Consider the following 25,478-nt stretch of genomic DNA (forward strand, 5'->3'; position numbering starts at 1 on the left):
AAAAAAGAAAAAGGAAACAAACCCCCAACAACCTAGATGTTCCAGGTTATTCTCCAGTGTGGATGGAGCCTGGGAGCAGCTTCAACAACCCAAATCAGTCTGTTGCAGAGTCATCACAAGCATGCCTTGCTTTTAAACAAAAACATATTTTTAATCCCCAAAGATACAGATGTAGTGAAAAGAAGGGCCATCTGTACCCCAATGTTTATAGCAGCAATGGCCACAGTCGCCAAACTATGGAAAGAACCAAGATGCCCTTCAACGGATGAATGGATAAGGAAGATGTGGTCCATATACACTATGGAGTATTATGCCTCCATCAGGAAGGATGATTACCCAACTTTTGTAGCAACATGCACGGGACTGGAAGAGATTATGCTGAGTGAAATAAGTCAAGCAGAGAAAGTCAATTATCATATGGTTTCACTTATTTGTGGAGCGTAACAAATAACATGGAGGACATAGAGAGATGGAGAGGAGAAGGGAGTTGAGGGAAATTGGAAGGGGAGGTGAACCATGAGAGACTATGGACTCTGAAAAACAGTGTTTTGAAGGGGCGGGGGGTGGGAGGTTGGGGGAACCAGGTGATGGGTATTAGGGAGGGCACGTATTGCATGGAGCACTGGGTGTGGTGCAAAAACAATGAATTCTCTTACGCTGAAAAGAAATAAAAAAAAATAAAATAAAAACATATTTTTGAAATGACAAAACAAAAACTAGTACTAATCATTTTTCTGACAATACACAATTACTCAGATTAACTAGTATCGAGGGGGAGGGGGACCATACCCATGGACCTTGACTCACTGGAGTGCATGTGGGTTGGTGAAGGGCATTGGTCATTGCAAAAAAATTTTTTTTTCATTTTTCATCTTTGGTTTGATTTAACATTGCTTTTAGTACAAGCAGACACCAGCTGTGCAGAAGGACGCTGTAGACATGTTCATAGCAGTGTACACTTGGGCCTCTTTGATTCTGGAGGCTCCAAGCAGCGAATATCACCTGGTCAAATACATTCTTTAAGCCTTTTTGTACTAGTGCAGGACACTCCACATATCTGACCACCTTCAGGTCATGGGCTAACTTTTCAGCAGTCTCTGGAGTGACAGGCTTCTGTTTGTTCTTGGCAAGTTTCTCAATCAAAGAGGAGTCATCTCTGAGATCAATTTGGGTCCCACCCAGCAAGAAACGAATCTTTGGACAGTGGTGAGTTATCTCAGGTACCCTCTTTTCCTTCACATTTTTAGATGAGGATGGAGCGACCACTGAATAACAGACTAGAAATACATCTGTTGGTGAATAACTCCATGGTCATACGCTGTTGTAATCCTCTTGCCCCACAGTATCAGAAAGCCCAAGAGTGTATGGCTCTCCACCAACCATAACTGTGATTGCACAGTTGTCAGAAACAGGCGGCACAGGGGCGCCTGGGTGGCTGTCAGTTAAGTCTCTGCCTTCGGCTCAGGTCATGATCTCGGAGTCCTGGGATTGAACCTCACGTTGGGCTCCCGCTCAGCTGGGAGTCTGCTTCTCTCTCTGCCTCTGCTGCTCCCCCCATGCTCATGCACGTATGCTCGTGCTCTCTCTCTCTCTCTCCCAAATACATTAATAAAATCTTCAAAAACCAAAAACCAGTTGGTTTGTTGTGTAGAATATCAGAAGGCACATTTTACCAACAGCACCATCACCCACAACAATGCACTTTGGTTATCTGTATTGCTGAAAGAATTTTGTCTCCTCTCTTAATATTTCAAGGTTGGTGGTGACCTCAGCTTCTCTGCCAGGGTGTTGGCAGCACTGCAAAGGGTCTCCTGTGTATTTTATCATCTGATGAACAAAAGTTTCTCTTTTTCACATATAGTTCAATTAGTCAATCTTTTCTTTTATAGAGCGTTTGGGGGCTTGTTTAAGAAATCCTTGAATACACTAGGGTCATGAAAACTTTTCCTGTTTTATCTTCTGGGAGTTTTGTTATTTTTCTTTTGCATTTAGATCAATAATCCACTCAGAAATGATTTTTCTATATGATATGGGATAAGGGACACTATTTTTTTTTATATTCAGTTAGCAAACATACAGTACATCATTAGTTTTTGATGTGGTGTTCAACGATTCATTAATTGTAACACTCAGTGCTCATCACAGCATGTGCCCTCTTTAATACCCATTACCCAGCTACCCCATCCCGGCATCCCTCTCCCTTCTGTAACCCTCAGTTTGTTTCTAAATGGATATTTAGCACCATTTACTGAAAAGATGATCCTTTCCCTACTTTAATGTAAGGCTAACATATTCATAAATCAAACCATATATACACACACACACACACATACACACACACACACACACACACACACACACATATATATATACATATATTATGTATCTGAACTTCTTATTCTTTTTGTTCTTTGTCTTTGTTCTATTTGTTGGTCATTGCACCAGTACACTACTGTCTTAACATAGCTTTAATATGTCTTGGTATCTGAAGCATAAACCATTTAAATTTGTTTTACTTCCTTAGGCTTGTCTTTGCTATTCTTGGCAATGTCCTTTTTATCATTAAAAATACCTGTTATTTGTGCTTTCTCTCTTTTTTTCCTTTGTCAGTCTTAGTGCAGGCATTTAGCACTTCAGTTAGTCTTCCCAAAACCCATTGGCTGTATTCATTTTATTTAAAGTTTGTTTTTTATTTCAGTAATTTGTGCTTTTGTCTTTATTGTTTTTCTTCTCCTTTTGGGGGGTTTAATTTGCTGTTCTTTTCTAACTTCTTGAGATAGAATCTTGGGTTATTGATCTTTTCATCTTTTTACTGTAGGCATTTAAGGTTGTAAATTTCCCTCTGAGCACACCTTTGCAAGTTTTAATATGTGATATTATTATTGTTACTCAATTCAAAATATATTCTAACTTCCAGCATGGGTTTTTTTTTTTTTTTGGTTTTTTTTTTGGCACATGATTTATTTAGACAGGGATTCTTTAATTTCCAAACTTACAGGATTTTACTAGGATCTCTTGCTATTGATTCTATCTTAATTTCATACCCTATATTAAACAGTTGTTTGTATACATCATCTTTGTTATTTGTGATAATAAATAATAAAACTTTATAAATTATTATTCTAATAATTTTTAAATTATATGAACTTTATTTGATTGTGAAATATTACTTTATAACAATCATTATGGGAACATCTCTTTTACGAGTGTTAAAGAAATACTGTTCGTTCTCTGTGTCTGCAATTGACTGCTTGTTGTTTAGCAGGTAACATTATGCCTATTTCTCTTTAATAATTTGAAATTATGATGTTTAAAAATGGTATCTTTTTCTACTTCTTTTGTTTTGAAGGAGAAGCTGACCTCAGTGAGCTGGATAATGTCCTGCGAAAAATGGGTATAAAGCCCTCACCTAAAGGACACTTGCAGCCAGAGAAGTCACTTCCAGTTAATGGTGGGCATTTCATTTTTTTTCTTTTTTTAAAATTTAATTTAATTTTTTTTAGTGTTCCAAAATTCATTATTTATGCAGCACACCCAGTGCTCCATGCAATACATGCCCTCCTTAATACCCACCACCATGCTCACCCAACCCCCCACTGCCCTCACCTCCAAAACCCTCCCCTCCAGAACCCTCAGTTTGTTTCTCCAAGTCCACAGTCTCTCATGGTTTGTCTCCTCCCCCGATTTCCCCCAACTTACTTCTCCTTTCCATCTCCCAGTGTCCTCCGTGTTATTCCTTATGCTCCACAAGTAAGTGAAACCATATAATTGACTTTCTCTGCTTGACTTTTTTTTGCTCAGCATAATCTCTTCCTGTCCCATCCATGTTGATACAAAAGTTGGGTATTCATCCTTTCTGATGGAGGCATAATACTCCATTGTATATATCCATTGTATATATGGACCGTATCTTCTTTATCCATTTGTCCGTTGAAGGGCATGTTGGTTCTTTCCACAGTTTGGAGACTGTGGCCATTGCTGCTATGAACATTGGGTACAGATGGCCCTTCTTTTCACTACATCTGTATCTTTGGGGTAAATACCCAGTAGTGCAATTGCAGGGTCATAGGGTAGCTCTATTTTTAAGTTTCTGAGGAATCTCCACACTGTTTTCCAAAGTGGCTACACCAACTTGTATTAATTTCAAAAATATTTCAAATATCAGGCATTTCAAATACAGAATAGTCTTCAAAAGAGTTCACATTGCCTTCAAGAGATCATCAAGGCAGTTTTTCAGCATTGCAAATATCAGGTAGAATCTTCAGGAAATTATGATTTTATCCTTAAATTTTTAAATTATTTAGTACTCTGTTTATTTTAGATCATTTATAAGTCAGCATTTGAAAATATCTATAATTTTAAAGATGATTATTTTTAATATATAAGAATATATAAATTGCCATTTAAAACATGTGAATCAACAGTCTCATCAATCATAATTCTTGCCATTTGGAAAAAGGAATATTAATAGTTATTTTTCATTTCATTGAGAGGCCTTTGGTTAAGACCTCTAGGAAACGAACAGGAGGAGAGATATAGAGCTATACTACTAGAGGAAAAAAAAGGTGGAGTCAGAAAAAATACAAAATATGGAAGTGTTTTGCTTTGGCAAATGGTAGGTATTAATAATTGTCTCGGGTGCTAAAGAATTGATAGATTTACCATACACATTAAGAATTTTGTTTTCATTTTTTGTTTTATTATTTCTAGAAGATATTAGGTAAATTTTAGGAGCAAATTATTTTATGATATATATTTCTGAACTTAGATATTTGGTATTGTTTTATCATGTCTAGGTATTTTCTCTATGACCTAAATTATGTGTTTCTTCCATCTACAGCTAGTAGAAATATGTATAAGAATAAGTTGCTGACTTGTCCAGAAGATATAAAAGGTGAGTGAGATGCATATTGAGAAGTCAGATTTAGACTCTGTGTTTTGCTTTTTTTCTTATTAAATATTGCCTCCTCCCATTTTCATTTATATTTTCATAATAATTTTAATATATATGTTCTTATTGATGAAATAATTTTCTGTTTTATATTTAAAAGATGTTCTAAGTATTTGGGTTTACCTCAATTTTGGATGTGGAAATAATAAAATTTAGGCCTAGCTATAAAAATTTAAGATTGTATATCTTGAAATACAGTGATAAAATGAACTTGATTTGTGCAGATATTTGTATTAAAAACTGTTAGATTTGCTGTTTTGCTGCCAAAATTAACCTGAATGATTTCTCAACCCTATTTCAATGTATTGTTATGCAAGCTTATCTTCAATATTGGATGTATTGGTTATAAGTGAGTAGATTAATTTTAGTCCATTAATGACTCTTTAAACACTTAAATGTCCTTAACCTCTTTTTTATGATGAAATGAATAACCACTATACATAGGAGTTAATATTATATTTTAACTTTTATTTAATTTCCTCATGTCTTTCTTTTTTATAGGATTGCAGGTTGATGACCATGACCTTGACTCTATTCTTGAAAACATGGCAGTCAAACTTCCAGCTGAGGAACTTAATGATCTTACTCTAACTCCACCAGTTGATGGTGGGTGATTTAGGTGTCTTTGTACCTTTGTGAAAAGTGGGTTTTGAGGCTGATATTTATAGGACGTATGTATATTTATAGGACGTATGTAGCTGAAATAAGAATGATTTTCTTCTCTTAATATATCAATCTAAAGTTGGTACTTTTTCACTGTTCATTTATTCAGCAAATATTTACTGAGCACTATAAACAGGTGTTATACTAAGTGCTAGAGATACAATTGATTGATTGATTGATTAGACTGTTGAATAAAAATAAACATACTCTTTGACCAAAGGAGTTTAATGTCAAACATATCATAATTCTTAGTATTCCAGTTGAAGCTGAGAATGTTACTTTCACAGAAACAAGGCTACAGGGTTTCAGCCAATATATATGACATTTTTCCTAGTTATATATAGGCATGGATCACCATATCTTTGGGCCAGATTTCATGATTCAAGGTCAGAATTATAGGTATTAAATATTAATTAGGATTGAAGTATGATGAATCACAGAGTAATCCCCACTTTAAATAAACTTTAAAACAGAATATGTTTAGCTGGGCATAATCCAATGAGATCAAGAAATATTACCTAGGAACATTTTGCTGAATACTGCCTCTTAGATGTAAATATGTTTTTCTCATGTGATTCAGGTACTGTTTTGCCATGGGTTTCATACCCTTCTAATAGGGTGAGGTGTTTTTTTTTTTCCAAAAGGTATTTTTTATTAAATCATTCCTTTATTTTCCAGGACCTATGTACCAATGTACCAATGAAAAGCATGTAGTTAGTTTTTTACTTATTTTCTTTATGCTTTTAAGTTTTACTGGGATATCAGGAAAAGATAATTAGGTGGAGCTATCAATAATTGCCAGGTAAGGTAATTTTTAGCTTTTCAGCTGTTTCGTTAGTTTAGAAACTCATCTGGGGATGTCAGATAAAAGACAGAGTAAGAGCCACCAAAAACTCTCTCCTCCATAAAAGCAATGAGAAAGCTGGCAAAAACTATCAAAATTAATATTTTCAGGACTGGATATTAACCAAAGGTTTGCTGCAATCTGGGGATCATTTTTTTTTAAGAAATGAAAGACTGACTCTCCTTAAGAATAGTGAGCTTTGTGGTGTTTTAACTTGCCCTATTCCCATCCTCTGTCTTATAGCTCCATAACAATATTGAAAAATAACATTCTGTATTTGCAGTGAAAACTAGTAGCCTGGAAGCTACTGGAGAGAACAGTGGTAGACTGGAGCTCTTTCAAAGCCTTATTCCCTAAGAACTGTCATTATTTGGTCTGTTTGGTGGTTCCTTGGAATGAGGCTTTATATCAGGCCCCCTTTATGTATGAACGAATGGATGAATAGATAATTAATGAGTGTGGAAAGATGAATCAAGAAATGAACTGAAATAAGCAGAAAACAATAAAAAATAATTATTTGGAGAAATAAAGAACTATGCTGCAATGGTTGACTAATAACTAGTCACCAGCCATTCTGAAATGGACACTGATTAAAAAGAATAGAAAGTGCATTAGTAAAAGAGAAGAGATGAGAATTCTGGTCCTTACTTCTTTACTCTTGGTACCTGCATGAGCTTTGTGTCCCTGCTGGAACTGAAAGTTTCCTGAGAAAACACAGACAACATGAATTGTCCTCTAAGATTTTATGAACTAGTGTGACAGCACAAAATATCTTTCCTAGAGTCTCAGAGTCCATTTTACTAATACAGACCAAACCCTAGAAAGCCTGAAATTAAGAATTGAAAATGTACTCAAACTAAACAGTGGAAATACTGGACTCTGCCTGGAGTTTTTTCACAGCATAGATACTTTAGGTTTTTATTCTAAAGCTCCATCTTTTTCTGAATCCCAACTAAACCTTTTTTTTTTTTTTTTTAAACAGCAAATGGGAAGTTTGGTGTCAATATCTTAACAGATGGAATGGATGGAGTAAAAGCTATTACAGGTAACATCTTAGAAAAACACCTAAGAGTAAGACAGCTACTAGAAATCTGAGAACCAAATTATTTTTCACTAAGTTATAATATAATGCTCTTTCCACATCGTGATTGTATGGACTTTAAAAATCTATCCCTACACCCAAAGGCCCATTTGTTAGGTTAAGTCTCTTTTCATCCAGCAGTTGGCTGTAATGCTGCAAAGACAAATATTTTTTAATTATGTGGAATCATGACATAATTCACAAGAATGCCAAAAGTCTTCATTCTTTTGCTTTGAAGGAAAGGTTGATATAAATGACATGAAAAAAGTTCCAGGAAACATGGGGAGAGAACTCAAAGATAAGAAATATGAGGCGTTGGTGAATAATCTGCCAATCGATGGTGAGTATTTCTATAACGGTTCTGTTTCCTGTCTAAGTGAAAATGAAAGATTGTCCAAAAAATTTTTTTAGAAAGCATTACTGTTTTATCTTAAGAAGATATACCAGCTGTGTCATCTCATTTTTAGTTTGGGCATCAGTTGGCTCTAGTCAGGAATCCTATGACCATAGATGAGAAATGCTGGCTATTATTCTTAAATCCATTGTGAGTCCTAAAGTTTAAAATGAGAATTGAGAGAAAAACGGAGGCATTGTAAAGTATTAAATGGAAATAAATGAGAAATCACAAAGAATAAATGAATGGGGAGTGTTCTGCCTGCTAGAGGCCCAGCAATAACTGTCTTAAGTGCCCTTAATGAAGAGTGAATGAATGAAGAGTGGCCTTATTTTTTCCATTTCACGTATTTATTAAAACTACTGAAAGTACATTTGTACTTTACGGAGATGTTAAATCTGACACTGTGTAATGATGGCTTCTCTATTGTCTTAATGAAACTTCGTATCATTTTGGCGAGATTTTGATTTGTATCTTTCTTAAAGCTGATAGATCTGTCAGAATAGGCTAATGGGTGGCATGAAGGCCTTTGAAAAGTCTATTTATTTTTAAATGAAGTATAGTTGACATACAATATTAGTTTCAGGTGTACAACATAGTGACTCAACAATTACACATATTCTGAAATAATGTGATAAGTGTAGTTATCATCTGTCATCACACAAAGTTATTACAGTATTATTGACTATATTCCCTATGCTATGTTCTTCATCCCTGTGACTTATTTTCTTGTACCTCTTCATCTTCTTCACCTGTTTCACCTATCCTCCACCCACCTGTACTTTGCAACCACCGTTCTATTTATGAGTCTGTTGTTACTTGTTTTGTTTTTAGATTCCTCATGTAGGCAAAATTATATGGTATGTGTATTTCTCTGTCTCACTTAGTTCACTTAGCATAATACCCTCCAGGTCCATCCATGTTGTCATGAATAACAAGATTTCATTCTTTTTTGTGGCTGAGTAGTATCCCATCATGTATATATACCCCATCTTCTTTATCCATTCATCTACCAGTGGACACTTAGCCTGCTTCCATATCTTGGCTATTATACATAATGTTTCAGTAACATAGTAGCACGTATATCTTTTCAAATTAGTGTTTTCGTTTTTTTCTCATAAATACCCAGAAGTAGAATTACTAGATCATATAGTACTTGTATTTTAAGTTTTTTGATGAACCTCCCTACTATTTTCTAGAGTGGCTGCATCAATATACATTCCTACCAATAGTACACAAAGGTTCCCTTTTCTCCTCATCTTCACCAACACTTACTATTTCTTGTCTTTTTAAAATTTCTTATCTTTTTGATACTAGCCATTCTGATAGTTGTGAAGTGATATCTCATTTTGGTTTTGATTTGCATCTCCCTGACAATGAGTGATGCTGAGCATCTTTTCACATGTTTGTTGGCCATCTGTATGTATTTTTTGGAAAAGTATTCAGGGCCTCTGCCCATTTTTAAATTAGATTTTTTTTTTTTGGTATTCAGTTGTATGAGTTATTTATATATTTTGAATTTTAACCCCTTGCTTATTTAACCCCTTACTCATACACCATTTAAAGATGTCTTCTCCCATTCTTTAGGCTGTCTTTATGTTTTGTTGATGGTTTCCTTTGCTGTGCAATGAAGGTTTTTCAAGATTAAAAAAAAAGATATAAGATAATAAATTTTGATACTTGCCACCTTTCAAATATTTTGATAGCACATTTATGCTTCTTTTAATTCATCGGTACTTTTGTGGACAATCTACATTATATTTTGGGGGACGGACTTCCATTATTTATAGAATGTTTACAGTTTGTGGCAAAAAAGACAGTAAGTCTGGTCTGAAGAGTGATTAATAAACAAAACGTAAGGGGACCTGGGTGGCTCAGGCGGTTAAGCATCTGCCTTTGGCTCAGGTCATGATCTCAGGGTCCTGGGATTGAGCCCCACATTGGGCTCCCTGGTCAGTGGGGAGCCTGCTTCTCCTTCTGCCTCTGCCTCTACCCACTGTTGTTCTCTCTCTCTCTCTCAAATAAATAAATAAAATCTTTTTAAAAATAAACAAAAAATTAGTGATGTTTAAGGAAATTTACTCAGAAAAAGAAAAATTTCTCTGGGTATCATCAACCAAAAAGAATCACACTTATTAGATGAAAGTATGAAGTTTGTTATCCCCCTAGCTGTATTTCACTGAGCAGTTCATCAGTTCCTTTAAAGCTTTATACTCTATGGACTGATCAAGGGAAGAGATTTTATTCTAACTCTATTATCGAACATCTTTTAAATATCGAGAATTAATAGACATTAATAGTTTGGGTTACATTTAAGAGTCACTAAATTTTGGTCTTCTTCCTCTCCGTTTCCTAAGGAGGTGGGAGTGATTAATATCAACAAATTGTACACTTTTCTGGAAAAGAGGTTGAATCTCAGAGAAAAGGAATTTAAAAGTTTGAGACTAAACATGCAAATTAACACTGAGCATTTAATATAACATCGAGCCACTCAGGAAGTCTTGGATTTATGAAGTGATGGAAAGAATCTCTAAAGCTACTAATTTGGGACTAAGAAGACATTTTGAAAACTCACAGAAGAACATGTCTCTAAATAGAAATAAATGCTATCCTAAAACCTTATGTTAAATTTATTATATCAGCAACTTGTTTCACTGTGAATCATAAGCAATGCTAAGGTTTCTAAAGGCTACAAAAGGCCAGAGAAGATTCAGGGGAAAGAAAAAAGCTGGGGACAGGGAGAATGGAAATAGAATGAAGAAACCTTAAATTGAGAAATCAAATATAGGTCTGTACAGCAAACATTGAAGTAAAGGATCAGCAATTTCTCAGCAGAAATGACCTAGGAGTTCAGAAAAAGGAGAATGACAGTTTTTTCTTGCTTGGAATGATGCGATCTGTGGTCCAACACCTCTAGGTGCTAAACTATACCTTAGGCACATTTTGCTATCTCAAGTTGTCCTAAGATAAGGTAAAAGAAAATAGGTTCTAGTTCTATACGTCCTATTAAATTTTTCTGCATAATTAGAAAAGACAAATGAGTCTTGATAGTCCTATTTAAATTTTTGAATGATAATACAAAGATATGAATTATATTTTCTCTTTTTTATCATTAACACAGGTTAATTAAATTAATAATATGCAGGCAAGTGTATTTTTAATATTTTGGAAACATTCCATTTCTCTCATTTTCTATCCCTATTGTTTTCCTAAGGAGGGAAGGTTAATGTGAGTAATTTGGACAGCGTTCTGGGGGAAATGAGGATTAAGCTCCCACAAAAGGAATGGGAAAAACTGACAGAAAACCTGCTACTTAATGGTGAGTATTTGAGAAATGACTGTGCCTTCGAAGAGAGTTTATGCTTGTGAACGTGCATATGAGAATTTCTAAAACTAGTGCCATTGGCATTCAGGAGATAGTCTGTAGATCTTCAGGAAGGATTAATTCCTAATCCTAACTCTCTCTACAAAAATTTCTTTTTCCCCGACCATCCCTATATTCTGAAAATTCATTTCTTTATAATTATATATCTTCAGATCAGTTTTCTCACTCAGATATTGAATTGTGTATTTGAATTTCTTAGGTTCTATGACCGCCCCTCAGACATCATCGATTTTGTCAGAAATTGAGTTCATAGTTTTCATTGTGGCATTTGATCAAAGCAGCCACATGAGGCCTTTAGAAATATGTTGGGGGCATATTTTATTGTCACAAATAATTATTATCAAGTGATTGTAAGAGTGGACACTGTTAGCATTAAATTCCTTGAGTGTCAGGGATACTAAGTGCTATGCAATTTGTAAGACTTTTCAACATTATGAAGAATTGTTCCTGAAGAAGATGTCAATGGCATGTCATGTCCAGTAGTTGAGAAACTCTGGATCCTGTTTTCATACTCTTTCACAATTTTTGTACCATCATTATTATCCTAGTAATATAAGCTAAAATCCTGAGAGGAAACCATTACTCACCTTGCTCTAACTTAACTCGTTGTGTTACAAATGAGTACCACTCTTCCCTTCTATAAAATGCAAGCTTATTTTGGCAGAGACTATGCCTGATCCTCCAGTGTGCATCTTTATCCCTCCCCCAACAAAGTATCTTTTACATATTAGGTACGTAATAAATATTTAATTAGTGAATGGAATAAACGAAAGGAGTTTCTACTCCAAATGAGAGGTAGACTGGCAATGCTGGGTAGTAATGGTACACTATGGACAGATGCCTCAAATATTTGCTGACTTTTCAACTTAATTAAACCCTTTATAATAATCTTTTCCCAATATTTAGTACCATATGCTCTCATGGTTACCCCACACAAAATCAATTGTCTTCTGATATTATAGGAAGTACTGTTAACTTGTTTGCATTTAGGAACCCATGTTCTGAGGCAAGCTTGTAACCCACTATAGTCTATTCAATTGTCAATGACATGGTAGGAAGATAGTTTCATATACAATACAGAGTTAGAGAGTGAAACTTGTTTTCTTACCTTCTTCCAATTTCTTCTTTGTCCCCATTTTATCCCCATGTCCTTCTAGTCTGAGTCATTGGATGTCCCTTTTTGGGTTATAATTTACTTTACTGGGACTAATTACAATATCATTATAGTCAGTAGAGTTCTCAGAGGACTTTGTGAGTACCCAGATCACCTCAGAAAGACCCTATACCCTATTGCTCTCACCCTTTTATTCTTCCCCACTACTCCACAAGCCCTAGGCAACTACTAATCTATTTTCTGTCTCTATAGAATTACCTATTCTGGACATTTCATATAAATGGGATAGTATGTGATCTTTGTGATTAGCTTCTTTCACTTAGTGTAGTATTTTCAGGTTTATCCATATTGTAGCACATATCAGCATTCCATTCTCTTTTATTTTCAATTTATTGTGGTAAAAGATACGTAACATAAAATTTGTTATCTTAACCATTGTTAAGTGTACAGTTCACTGGTATTAAGTACATTCACATTTTTGTGCAACCATGCAACAACTACCACCATCCATATCCAGAATTTTTTTCATTTTCTAAAATTATAACTTTATATGCGTTAAACAAAAACTCCCCATTCTCCCCTACCTCTAGCCCCTAGCAAACATTTTACTTTCTGTCTGGATGGTTTTGACTACTCTGAGTACCTTATCTAAGTGGAACCATGTAGTATCTATTTTTTTGTGACTAGTTTATTTCACTTAGTATAATCTCCTCAACTTTCATGCATGCTGTAATATACGTCAGTGTTTCCTTTTTTAAGGCTGAATAATATTCTACTGTATGAATATACATTCATTCATCCATCAGTGAATACTTGAGTTGCTTCCACATTTTAGTTATTATAAATAATGCTGCTATGAACATGGGTGTACAACTTCATTCCTTTTTGTTGCCAAGTAATAGATTCTGTTGTATGTAGATATATTTTGTTTATCCACAGCCAGTTGATGGGCATTTGGTTCTTTGCACCTTTTGGCTATAATAAACATTTCCAAATGTACACAAAAGTACAAAGAGTAATATAATGAACTCACATATACCTATCACCTAGATTCAACAATTATGAAGCTTTGTTACATTTGCTTCTTTTTTAAAAAATTTTTCTAACTGAAATAGTTCAAAGCAAATCCCATTTCATTTTGTCCCTACATACTTCAGTATGCATCTCTTAAAAATATAGGCCATTTTTTACATAACTGTAATACCATTATATAGTTTAATTTTAAATTTCCCTTCTTATCTCTAAAATATTTTTATAGTGAGTTTATTCAAATAAAAAACCAAATATCTTTACAAACAGCATCTGTTATGACACATGAATCTCATGTAATCTACAGCTGTTCCTCTAATCTCTCTTTTTCTCTAGGCATTGATTTTTTTGAAGAAACTGTTGCCAAATGTCTTGTAGAATTTCCCACATACTTAATGTGTCTGTTTTCTCATCTATCTTATTCGTCTATCATCTGTATTCCTTATAAACTGGGAGTCAGCTCAAATGGCTTAATTATTTTCGATTTCAACATTTTATTTATTTATTTATTTATTTTTAGTTTCAACATTTTTTGACAATACTTTGTAAGTAATACCATGTACTTCACATTGCATTCCATCAGGAAATACAGATCTAGTTTACCTTTTTTGAAAATGGCTCTACAGTTGCCCCAAATTATTTACTTAAAAGTCTGTCAGCACTCCCTTCAATTTGAGACGCCATCCTAATGATATACTTGATTTCTATGTGCACTTGTCTATTTTGGGAATTTACATTTTGTTCTACTGGTCTCCTTATTCATGTTCTGAATTGCTTTGAATATAACAGCTTTATAATCTTTTAATATTGATAGGTCTAACCCCTCACTCTCCAGCCTTCATACACACGCACACACACACACGCACGCACGCACACACACACCCTCCTAGCCTTGTTCTGACTGTTCTTTATGGAAACATTTTTTGTGTGTGATTTTTAAAAGTAGGTTATTTGTTATTTGTTTTTTTTCCCCATATTTCCCATATTTCCCATATTTCCTAGTGAGAAGATTGACTTCTTAGGGTTTAGAAACCACTTACGTTATCAGATAACTTATCACAGGTACACATTTACTATCATGCCAGGTTAAAAGTCCCAATATAATAAAGAAATATGAAGACATATAGTGCACTATTATTTCTTGTTTTCTTTGGTACAGAAATATTGACTATCCTTTCAAATTTAAATTTAACATAAAAATCTTCCACATTTAATATAGATCCGCATTATTCTGAGCCAAGATTAGACCATGTGGGGATGTGCCCACTTGGATCTAGCTCAGGCCTTCATGGATGCAGATGATGCCGTATGTGCCTCAGTAGGTGTGCACCAGTAAGAGTGCCCCACAGACATCCTGAGCTGCCCACAAAGCAGCTTAGGAAAGCAAGACAGCAACAGCACCTCTGCTTGGCACTAAGCCAATGGTTGCCCCCAAGGACTTGCCTGCAGCCCTAGACTCACTAGCAGGTGGAAGATGAGTTCCATGTGGTTCAGGATCTGCTTCATGTTCCCATGCAGGTGCTTGTTTCCTTCTTCCCTCCTTCCTCCTCTTTGCCTCTTCTTTCCATTTCTAAATTGTTTTTTTCTTTTTCAGCTATACTGGATGATTTTGTATTGTTTCTTGTTTCCTGCAGATACTTTCTAGCTTGTTTTCCATTGCTTTAAACATACTAAGCATAATAGTTTTATAATTTGTGCCTGATAATTTCCAAATCTGAAGTTTTTGTGAGCCTGTTGCTACTGCCTATTATTTCGCTTGTCCTCTCTCAGGTAAATTTTTCATTCTGTGTTTGATTGTGAGCTATTTTCCCTGGACAGTTATTGAAAGAACCCTTTGAGGCTAAGGACAGAAGCTCATTGCTGGGGAATACTTGCTTCTGCTGGGCATTTGGACAGAATCACCCACACTCCATGATGCCATCATTACAATTCAAATCCAAATGGAGCAAATACCATCTGAGCAAAAGCAACAGCAGTGTTCAGCTCACCTCCCGAGGTTCTTGCTTTTCATTAGATTTTGCAGTAGTAATTCCTTACTCTCTTATTAGCTTTTCAGTACTTTTGAGAAGATGCTTTTTACATTTTATCCAAGATTTCCGTTTCCAGCAGGAAGATTGGTCTGAGTAATGTAGGCCTCCACATAAATGGGAACAGAACGTGATTACAGATTTTTGTCAGGAGTTGAAGCATCTAATCTGGGAGTTCAGAAAAAACAAACAAACAAAAAACCAACAACAAACCCTCAGTATCAACCATATTTTGATTTTACCCTTTGGTGTAAATGATTTAAAAGTTGCCCAATCACCTGGAAGATTTCTATTCTAATTCTAACATCCTTATTGACCCCTTTGATATATATGAATGGACTTTATTGAGTCTTGGTCTTTCTCATGAGGCTGATTATCATAATGCACTATAAATAATATCAATGGTCACATTTTGGAGTCAATAAGTTTCTCCCATATTCTTTTCTTTTTCACAGGAGAGATTATTGATGTCAATAAAGTGGGTGCTCCTTTGCAAAATATGGGGATGAACCTTTCAGAAAAGGAAATTAATGATCTGACATATGATCTACCAGTTGATGGTGAGTATTTAAGATATATTTGAATTGGTTAGTATGGGCTTCTTTAAAAGAATCTCTGAAAACTCTTCGTTGGCATTAAGAAGATGGAAACATTAAAGATGACTCAGACTGTAAGTAAACATGTTTTGCTCCTTGACATTTTCAGCAACTTTTTTCTGCTTGGAGTATGGGCAGGGCCACTATTAGACCTGGACAGAATTAGAGAAAGACAGTGCTGTGGGAGGAAGGGAATGGGATACATAAAATAGAAGAAACTTTAACACAGGAAAATTTTTAAAAATTATAGAACATAGCCCAAAGTGGGAAATTATTTTTACATTTTTTTTGAGTAAGCTCTAGGCCCAGTGACAGCCCTTGAACTTACCACCCCAAGACCAGGAGTCATATGCTCTACCAATTGAGTCAGCCAGGTTTCCTAAGTTGGTAATTATTAAAATAGCATTACTTTCCCCACCCCCACTATCTTCAAGGACATTTAAAAAGGTAGAATAAAGGCGGAATGTGAAGTGTAGGACCTATTTCCTATGCCAAATGAACAGGACCAAGTCTGCTAGATACCCTGGAAGGGAAAAGGATCATTAAGCACTTGGACCTCAATGTGTGGAATGCCCGAATGCCCAGCATTACGTCCCCACATTCCTGAGCCAGACTCCATGGTCCAAGGACTGTCCCAAAGTTCTAATCTCCCTTGATGGGCTAGAGACAGTTTAAGGTTGAGTAAATTTTAGTAAATTCTGAATGGGGGCTAATAAAATTCTCAAACTAAATAAAAAGTTAAATATTAGTCTGAGAATATTACAGTTGGGCTAAGAAGTATCTGTTTGGAACATTTCCTGACCATCTTATAACCTTACTCATCCATTTAATGCCCTCATTATGTATGATAGCCATTGTTCCCTCAAGTATAGCTTTGTTAATTTATTTAATTTATTCTATAATTTTTACCAATGCTAGTGTATCCGAAAGAATATATAAATGGTCTTCATTGTCTTATTTTCTTTGCTTGCAGTGATCTATATCCATTAAGAAAAGTGAGTTAGATGTGGACCCCAGTTTTCATAACAAAAAATTATTTTTTATCTATCTTAGATTATGATGGAATTTTTAAAATATTGCTGAAGTAAGCAGAATTATGGGGGAAATATAGCTATTATTTAAAACTGTCTTCTAGTACTGCCCTTGATTTTTGCTCCTCATTTTAAAATAATAATTTAAAATCAACAAAAACAATGAAAACCATTGTTAGATAAAAAAAAAGTATTCATGAGATAGGGATGCATGGGTGGCTCAGTGGGTTGTACAGCCGCCTTCATGTCAGGTCATTGTCCTGGGGTCTTAGGGTCCTGGGATCGAGCCCCACATTGGGCTCCCTCCTCAGTGGAGAGCCTACTTCCTCTCCCTCTGCCTGCTGCTCTGCCTACTTATGCTCTCTCTCTCTATCTCTCTGTCAAATAAATAAATAAATAATCTTAAAAAAAGTATTCATGAAATAAAATGGACATGTTGAATGATTGATCCTTTTTTCTTTAAATCAGAGTTAGAATTTTTAAATTACTGCTATTGGTGATCTGGTCATCTGGGGAGTTACCATCAGTATTGAGTTTAAAATGAAGTTTTCTGAAAAATTAAGGCTCAAGCATAGAGCTCCAGTTATATCACTGGGGACAGATAGAACTTGAACTTCCCATTTAGGGCTAAGCTTTTCTCAGAATGTGTCTGTCGGGATGGAGATTTGAATTTACTGGAGAGGGCAAGATTTGGTTGAAATGTGACCCAAGGAAGCATATACCTATCAAATAGTGAGTTATACATTTATTAGGTGTTATCATCTTTGTTTCTGAGAATTTCCAGTGGCCCCATAAAACTGATGCATATTTTCATGCTTTCCTGACCTAGTTAGCTGGTTTTACTATAGAAATAACTTTTGGAATGTCCTGCCTCAACAGATCCAGGAGAAAAGGAAGAAAGATTCTATTTAGCCTAGATTTAGCAATCATATAAATAACTTATATATTTTTTTCCTGTTCTCTGTTCTAATACTTGTTATATGTATACCTGTGAGTATTACATGACTTCCACTGTAAGTCACTACATACTTCTAATACTTCGGTATTTGTTATCTAGAACCTTTATTTGTAAATTTTTCATGATGTAGGGGTTTTTACATACTACATACTATAATTTATCACTCAAAATTTGACAAAAATCAGGAATTTTTCAACTTACCAACAATGACAATTTTTTACGTTGTTGTTTTTTCTTCACTGAATATGTATCCCCAAAATCATCTGAGATAATTCTGTACTTTAATATGTTTCTATGTAGTCTCTTTAAATATTGATTTTTATAAAATTCAATTGAGTATTTATAATATAAATTACACAAATCATTAGAGTTGGGAAGTTAACCTCAAAATGAATATTTTACTCAAGTATGGGGTGCCTGGGTGGCTCAGTGGGTTAAAGCCTCTGCCTTCGGCTCAGGTCATGAACCCAGGGTTCTGGGATCGAGCCCTGCATTGGGCTTTCTGCTCAGCGGGGAGCCTGCTTCCCCCCTGTCTCTCTGCCTGCCTCTCTGCCTACTTGTGATCTCTGTCTGTCAAATAAGTAAATAAAATCTTAAAAAAAAATAAAAAACTTAAGTCCCTGAATAGGTTCAAAAACTTAGTTAAAAAAAAAAAAAAAGAATAAACTGGTCTGCCTAGGTCAGTGTACATGAAAGCAAAATCAGTGAGGAAAAGTGATACTTTCAAAAATCCAATTAAAATACTGGTGAATAATAGATTCCAATTTTAAATTTTGTTTTTTTCAGCCTAGTCAGAATCATATTTGGTTCTCCAATATCTAAAGTTAAAAATAAAATCCTATGAAAATATGGTGACTTTTGAATCTCACACCTTTAAAATTTGTTCTGCTATTTGACAATGAATCAAAGCAGTTGTTAAAACAGGCACTTTGGGGGCACCTGGGTGGTTCAGTGGGTTAAGCCTCTGCCTTTAGCTCAGGTCATGATCTCAGGGTCTTGGGATCGAGTCCCACATCGGGCTCTCTGCTCAGCAGGGAGCCTGCTTCCTCCTCTTTCTCTGCCTGCCTCTCTGCCTACTTGTGATCTCTCTCTGTCAAATAAATAAATAAAATCTTAAAACAGGAACTTTTATAATAAGTAAAGTGATTATTTTCCATGTACTTGTATGATAAAATTCAGTAGCCAATGAATGCTACTGCATTTCCGGTTTGCATTTCCAAGTGAATGCCATGTATGTAATTGATTTACATTTTCTTACAGTTCAAGGGAAAGTTGAAATGATAAAGCATATGGATGGAATAAAACCTTTTACAGGTAAATAAGAGATTACCATTTTTGTGCTTGGAAATGTTTTACTAGGGGTGCCTGGGTAGTTCAGTCTGTTAAGCATCTGCCTTTAGCTCAGGTCATGATCCCAGGGTCCTGCTCAGGGGGTTCCTGCTTCTCCCTCTCTCCCTGCTTATGCAGTCTCCCACCATCTCTCTCCCCCTCTCAAGTAAATAAATAAAATCTTAAGGAAAAAAAAAAAGAAAGAAAACGTTTTACTGACAGGCATGTCTAATAAAAAATAGTTTGGGGAAAAGGGTTAAAATGCCACAAAGCTCTCTTACTGTAAGTTGCCTTTTTCCTGATTCAGCCTTCACTTGGTTGATGTAAACCTTTGACTATCTTTCAGAGTTCTGACCAAGCTGATTCTGGTAGGTTTTTTTTTTTTTTCATTTGGTGTTTCAGTGGAGGGAGAGTTCCATGGAGCAACCTGCTCAGCTACTTTTGTAGACATCACTCAATCTTTCTATAAGAGAGTACTTTTAAATAGATCTAGAGGGTACAATGCTAAGTGAAATAAGTGTCAGAAAAAGACAAATACCATTTGATTTCATTCATAGGCGGAATTTAAGAAACAAAACAAACGAACAAAGAAAAAAGACACAAACTAGAGAAACAGACTCTTACCTATAGATAACCAACAGATGGTTACCAGAGGAAAGGGGGAGGGGCAATGGGTGAAAGAGGTGAAGGAGATTAAGAGTACACTTATGGTGAGCCTAAGTAATGTGTAGAGCTGTTGAATCATTACATTGTGCATTGTATAATTATTTATAATTATATTGTAAAGCTTTGATAGTATCAAATTATTGTCATTATGGAGAAAAAATCATACTATTCAAATCACATGATAATAAATAGAATAAATGATAACTGAATATATAAATTTTCCATCTGTTATCTTAATTTGCTGGCCAATTATAAAACAAATTAGTTCTGGGCAGGGCAGACTTATCCCCAGAAGTAAGAGACCTTTCTTTTGTAAATATTAAGGGATTATGTTCTACTTTGTGATTTCCCCATAATTCTGTGTAGTTAGACATGTTTTATTTTCCCTCACATTTCTTCAAATAGGGGAGATGCATTATAGCAAGAATGAATTTTTCACCAATTCGTGAAATGATTATTCTCAGACATTCATGTTCTTGTATTTTCAAAGGAAAAAAGGTTCATGTCAGTGACCTAGAGAAAGTTCTGGAAAGCATGGGGATCCAGCTCACAGATGAGGAACTTAAAAAACTACGGGAAACTCTGCCCATTGATGGTGAGCTATATAGAAGCCGCAAAGACTTTCTAGGGAATTTGGTTTTGTGGCCTGTGTGAACAGTTTAAAATTTTTACCTGGTTAGGCCCTTCTGAAAATTACTGAAAATGATTAGGAAAAGGCTTTGTCATTTAGATTGAGTCTACATTTTACCAAACCCTTCAGCCATAACATTGCCATCAGAATGTCAGGTAATTCATCAGCCTAAATCCCAAGAAAATACAGAAGGAAACTACAGTAAGAGAAACAAAAGGGGAAAGGAAATAAAAGGGAAAAGGAAGCTGAGTGATTGTTTCACCATAATAGTGTTTCCCTCAGCTGTCAATCTCCTAGTTACCAAAAAAATACATAAATTTATCACAATGAGACAGTTCCTTTCCATAACTTCTTTTTAAATTTAATAATGAGATAGAACACATTCCTCACTCAATTATAAATAGTTGTCTTACTGAATTTATAAAACAAGTAAGTGAATGTTCATACCATTTCCCTTCTGACATGAACTGTTCTTTTTCCTATAGCTGCTGGAAACATATTTCAGAATAGAATGTTGGATAATGTGAAATCCATTAAAGGTAAGTTAAAAGCCCAACAAGAAAGGCAGAAACATCTGAAATCTTCAAGATTCACACTGATCACTTAGATTACAAGTCCTTTCTAGCTTCCTATGTATAGATTACTTAGTTACTCCTATCATCATATTTTATACTGTAATGTCTCAATACATCTTTCTAGGGATCCATACTCATACCCCAAAAATATGATCACACACAGCAAGTTGTAGAGAAAAGGACTACCAGATTTTCAGGGAGTTGTTTTAGGAGAGCTTGTTATGTAGGAAGATTGTAGTCAAATCCATAGAAACAAAAAGTAGTTTAGTGGTTGCCAGGGGCTGGGTAGAGAGGGAAGTAAGGAGGGCTACTTAATATGTTTCAGCTCTCCTTTGGGGATGATGAAAATGTCTTGGAACTAGAAGTGAAATTTGCACAACATCATGAATATGTACTAAATGCCACTGAAGTGTTTACTTTAAAATCTTGAATTTTATGCAAATTTCACCAAAAAGATGCTAAGGTTCTACTTGTTTTTAAAGTTACCTTGTGATCTTCACTCTGTTTCAATATAATATTAATGAATTAATTAACGAGGTCCCTAGCATCAAAGCTAATTCCTATTCTTTCTAGTATTGGTTATAATCAAATCTTGTAGCTAGCCTATCCCTTCATAACCTACTTATATTACAGATTTCTACTCAAAGTTTAAAGGAAGAATTACTAATTCTGATTTTTCTAATGATTATTTAATGCTCTTAGACGTGTTAAGTGGGAGTTCACACACAAAAGTAATCACATAAGTATATTTTCTCCTATGCCTTTATTATAGGAGTGGCAATGGTATATATATTCAGGTAATAATTCACATGCAAAAAATATATATATATATGCAAAAATATATATATTTAAATATTTTTTTTCATATTTCATTCCTATATGTTTCCTAAGGAGGAAAGGTTAAGGTGAATAACCTGGACACTGTCCTGGAAAACCTGGCGATCAAGCTCACACAAAAGGAACTTGAAGGTGTAACAGAAAATCTGCCACTTACTGGTTAGTCTTCCAAGTACTAGTGTATCTTACAGGAAAGTTTGTGTACTTGTACAGGAAAGTATGTACAATTAATTTTACCTAATATCAAAATAGCATTTTTGCAGAAGCTTAGAGAAGAAACTAGTCTTAATGTGAGTACAAATTCTTTCCTTTGTTTCTATAAGCCCCATATCATTAAACTCTTTCCTTTTAGATTATAAACAGCACACACACAACTATTATAACTACTTTCTGATCCAGTAATGAATTTACAGGGAGCAAAATGAATGTTATAGGTTAGGGAAAAGAAAGAAAGAGAGAAAGAAAGAAAGAAGGAAAAAGGAAGGAAGAAAAGAAGAGAGAAGAAGGAAGAAAGGAAGGAAAAGAAAAGAAAAGAAAGAAAATGACTAATTGCCCTATTATTAGTATCCCTCAAATAGTTGTGTCCTAAGCCCATTCATCATTTTAACTTTTACAATTCTCAGTGGAAAGTATTATCCACACTCATATTTCCAACTGTCATTACATGCTGAACACTTCTGGGTGTTTATCTGCAGCCCAAATTCCTCCCTAAACATGGTTGGGTGAAACCAGATTCAGATTCCTTTTTTAAAAATTAACATATGTTTTATTTTTTTCAGGGGTACAGGTCTGTGATTCATCAGTCTTACACAATTCATGATGCTCACCATAGCACATACCCTCTCCAGTGTCCATCAACCAGCCACCCCATCCCTTCCACCCCTCTCCACTCCAGCAACCCTCAGTTTGTTTCCTGAGATTAAGAGTCTCTTAGGTTTGTTTCCCTCTCAGGTTTTGTCTTGTTTCATTTTTCCCTCTCTTCCACTATGATCCTCCACATTGTTTCTCAAATTACACATATTAATGAGATCATATAACTTTCTTTCTCTGATTGACTTATTTTACTTAGCATAATACCCTCTAGTTCCATCCATGTTGTTGCAAATGGCAAGGTTTCATTTTTTAAAAAATTTTTTTCAGTGTTCCAAAATTCATTGTTTATGCAGCACACCCAGTACTACATGCAATATGTGACCTCTATAATACCCACCACCTGGCTCACCCAACCCCTCACACCCTCCCCTCCAAAACCCTCCAAAATCCACAGTCTCTCATGCTTCATCTTCCCCTCCAATTTCCCCCAACTCACTTCTCCTCTCCATCTCCCAATGTTCTCTGTGTTATTCCTTATGCTCCACAAGTAAGTGAAACCATATGATAATTGACTTTCTCTGCTTGACTTATTTCACTCAACATAATCTCCTTCAGACTGTCCATGTTGATACAAAAGTTGGGTATTCATCCTTTCTGATGGAGGCGTAATACTCCATTGTATATATGGACCATATCTTCTTTATCCATTCATCTGTTGACGGGAATCTTGGCTCTTTCCACAATTTGGTGATTGCAACCATTGCTGCTATGAACATTGGGGTACAGTTGGCCCTTCTTTTCATTACATCTGTATCTTTGGGGTAAATACCCAGTAGTGCAATTGCGGGGTCATAGGGTAGCTCTATTTTAATTTCTTAAGGAATCTCCACACTGTTTTCCAAAGTGGCTGCACCAACTTGCATTCCCACCAACAGTGTAAGAGGGCTCCCCTTTCTCCACATCCTCTCCAACACTTGTTTCATGTCTTGTTAACTTTGGCCATTCTAGCTGGTGTAAGGTGGTATCTCAGTGTGGTTTTGGGGAAATTAGAGAATCAAATCCATTTACTATAGCACTAAGAACCATAGGTACTTGGAATAAACCTAACCAAAGAGATGAAGGATCTGTACTCAAGGAACTACAGAACACTCATGAAAGAAATTGAAGAAGACATAAAATGATGAAAGAGCATTCCATGCTAATGGATCAGAAGAATAAACATGGTTAAAATATTTTTATACTGCCTAGAGCCATCTATACTTTCAATGTCATCCTGATCAAAATTCCACTGTCATTTTTCAAAGTGCTGGAACAAACAATCCTAAAATTTGTATGGAACCAGAAGAGACCCTGAATTGCTAAGGAAATGTTGAAAAAGAAAAACAAAACTGGGGGCATCATGTTGTCTGATTTCAGGCTTTACTACAAAGCTGTGGTCACCAAGACAGCATGATACTGGCACGAAAACAGACATAGAGACCAGTGGAACAGAGTAGAGAGCCCAGATATGGACCCTCAACTCTATGGTCAAATAATCTTCGACAAAGCAGGAAAAAATATACAGTGGAAAAAAGACAGTCTCTTCAATAAATGGTGCTGGGAAAATTGGACAGCTATGTGTCGAAGAATGAAACTCGATCTTCTCTTACACTATACACAAAGATAAACTCAAAATGCATAAAAGACCTCAACATGAGGCAAGAATCTATTAAAATCCTAGAGGAGAACATAGATAGCAACTTCTTCGACATCAACCACAGCAACTTCTTTCTCCAAAGGCAAAGGAAACAAAGGTGAAAATTAACTTTTGGAACTTCATCAAGATCAAAAGCTTCTGCACAGTAAAGGAAACAGTCAACAAAACAAAGAGACAGCCCACGGAATGGGAGAAGATATCCACAAATGACACTACAGACGAAGGGCTGATATCCAAGATCTATAAACAATTCCTCAACCTTAACACACACAATACAGATAATCATGTCAGAAAATGGACAGAAGTCATGAACAAACACTTCTCCAAAGAAGACATACAAATGGCTAACAGACACATGAAAAAATGTTCATCATCATTAGCCATCTGGGAGATTCAAATCAAAACCACATTAAGATTTCATTTTTGATGGCTGCATAATATTCCCGTGTGTGTGTGTGTGTGTGTGTGTGTGTGTGTGTGTGTGTGTGCCACATCTTCTTTATCCATTCATCTGTTGATGAACATCTAGGCTTTTTCCATAGTTTGGCTATTGGCTATTGTGGACATTGCTGCTATAAACATTGGGGTGCATGTGCCTCTTTGGATCACTACATCTGTATCTTTGGGGTAAATACCCAGTAGTGCAATTGCTGGGTCATAGGGTAGCTCTATTTTCAACTTTTTGAGGAACCTCCATTCCAGAGTGGCTGTACCAGCTTGCATTCCCACCAACAGTGTAGGAGGGTTCCCCTTTCTCTGCATCCTCGCCAACACCTGTTATTTCCTGACTTGTTAATTTTAGCCATTCTGACTTGTGAGTGGTATCTCATTGTGGTTTTGGTTTGTATTTCCCTGATA

At 35.5% G+C, this 25,478-nt stretch overlaps 1 pseudogene across 1 annotated transcript; it reads right to left on the reverse strand.

Annotated features, from left to right (window-relative positions):
- Positions 1–943: 943 nt before the first annotated feature.
- Positions 944–3,272, reverse strand: LOC308357202 (cell division control protein 42 homolog; annotated as a pseudogene). The gene is made up of 3 exons: positions 3,222–3,272; positions 1,633–1,701; positions 944–1,431 (listed from the first exon to the last, which is right to left on the reverse strand). The product of its transcript is annotated as a cell division control protein 42 homolog (transcript).
- Between the last annotated feature and the right edge of the window lie 22,206 nt (positions 3,273–25,478).

This window comes from Martes martes (assembly GCF_963455335.1).
Source record: "Martes martes genome assembly, chromosome: 16".
Lineage (NCBI taxonomy): Eukaryota > Metazoa > Chordata > Mammalia > Carnivora > Mustelidae > Martes > Martes martes.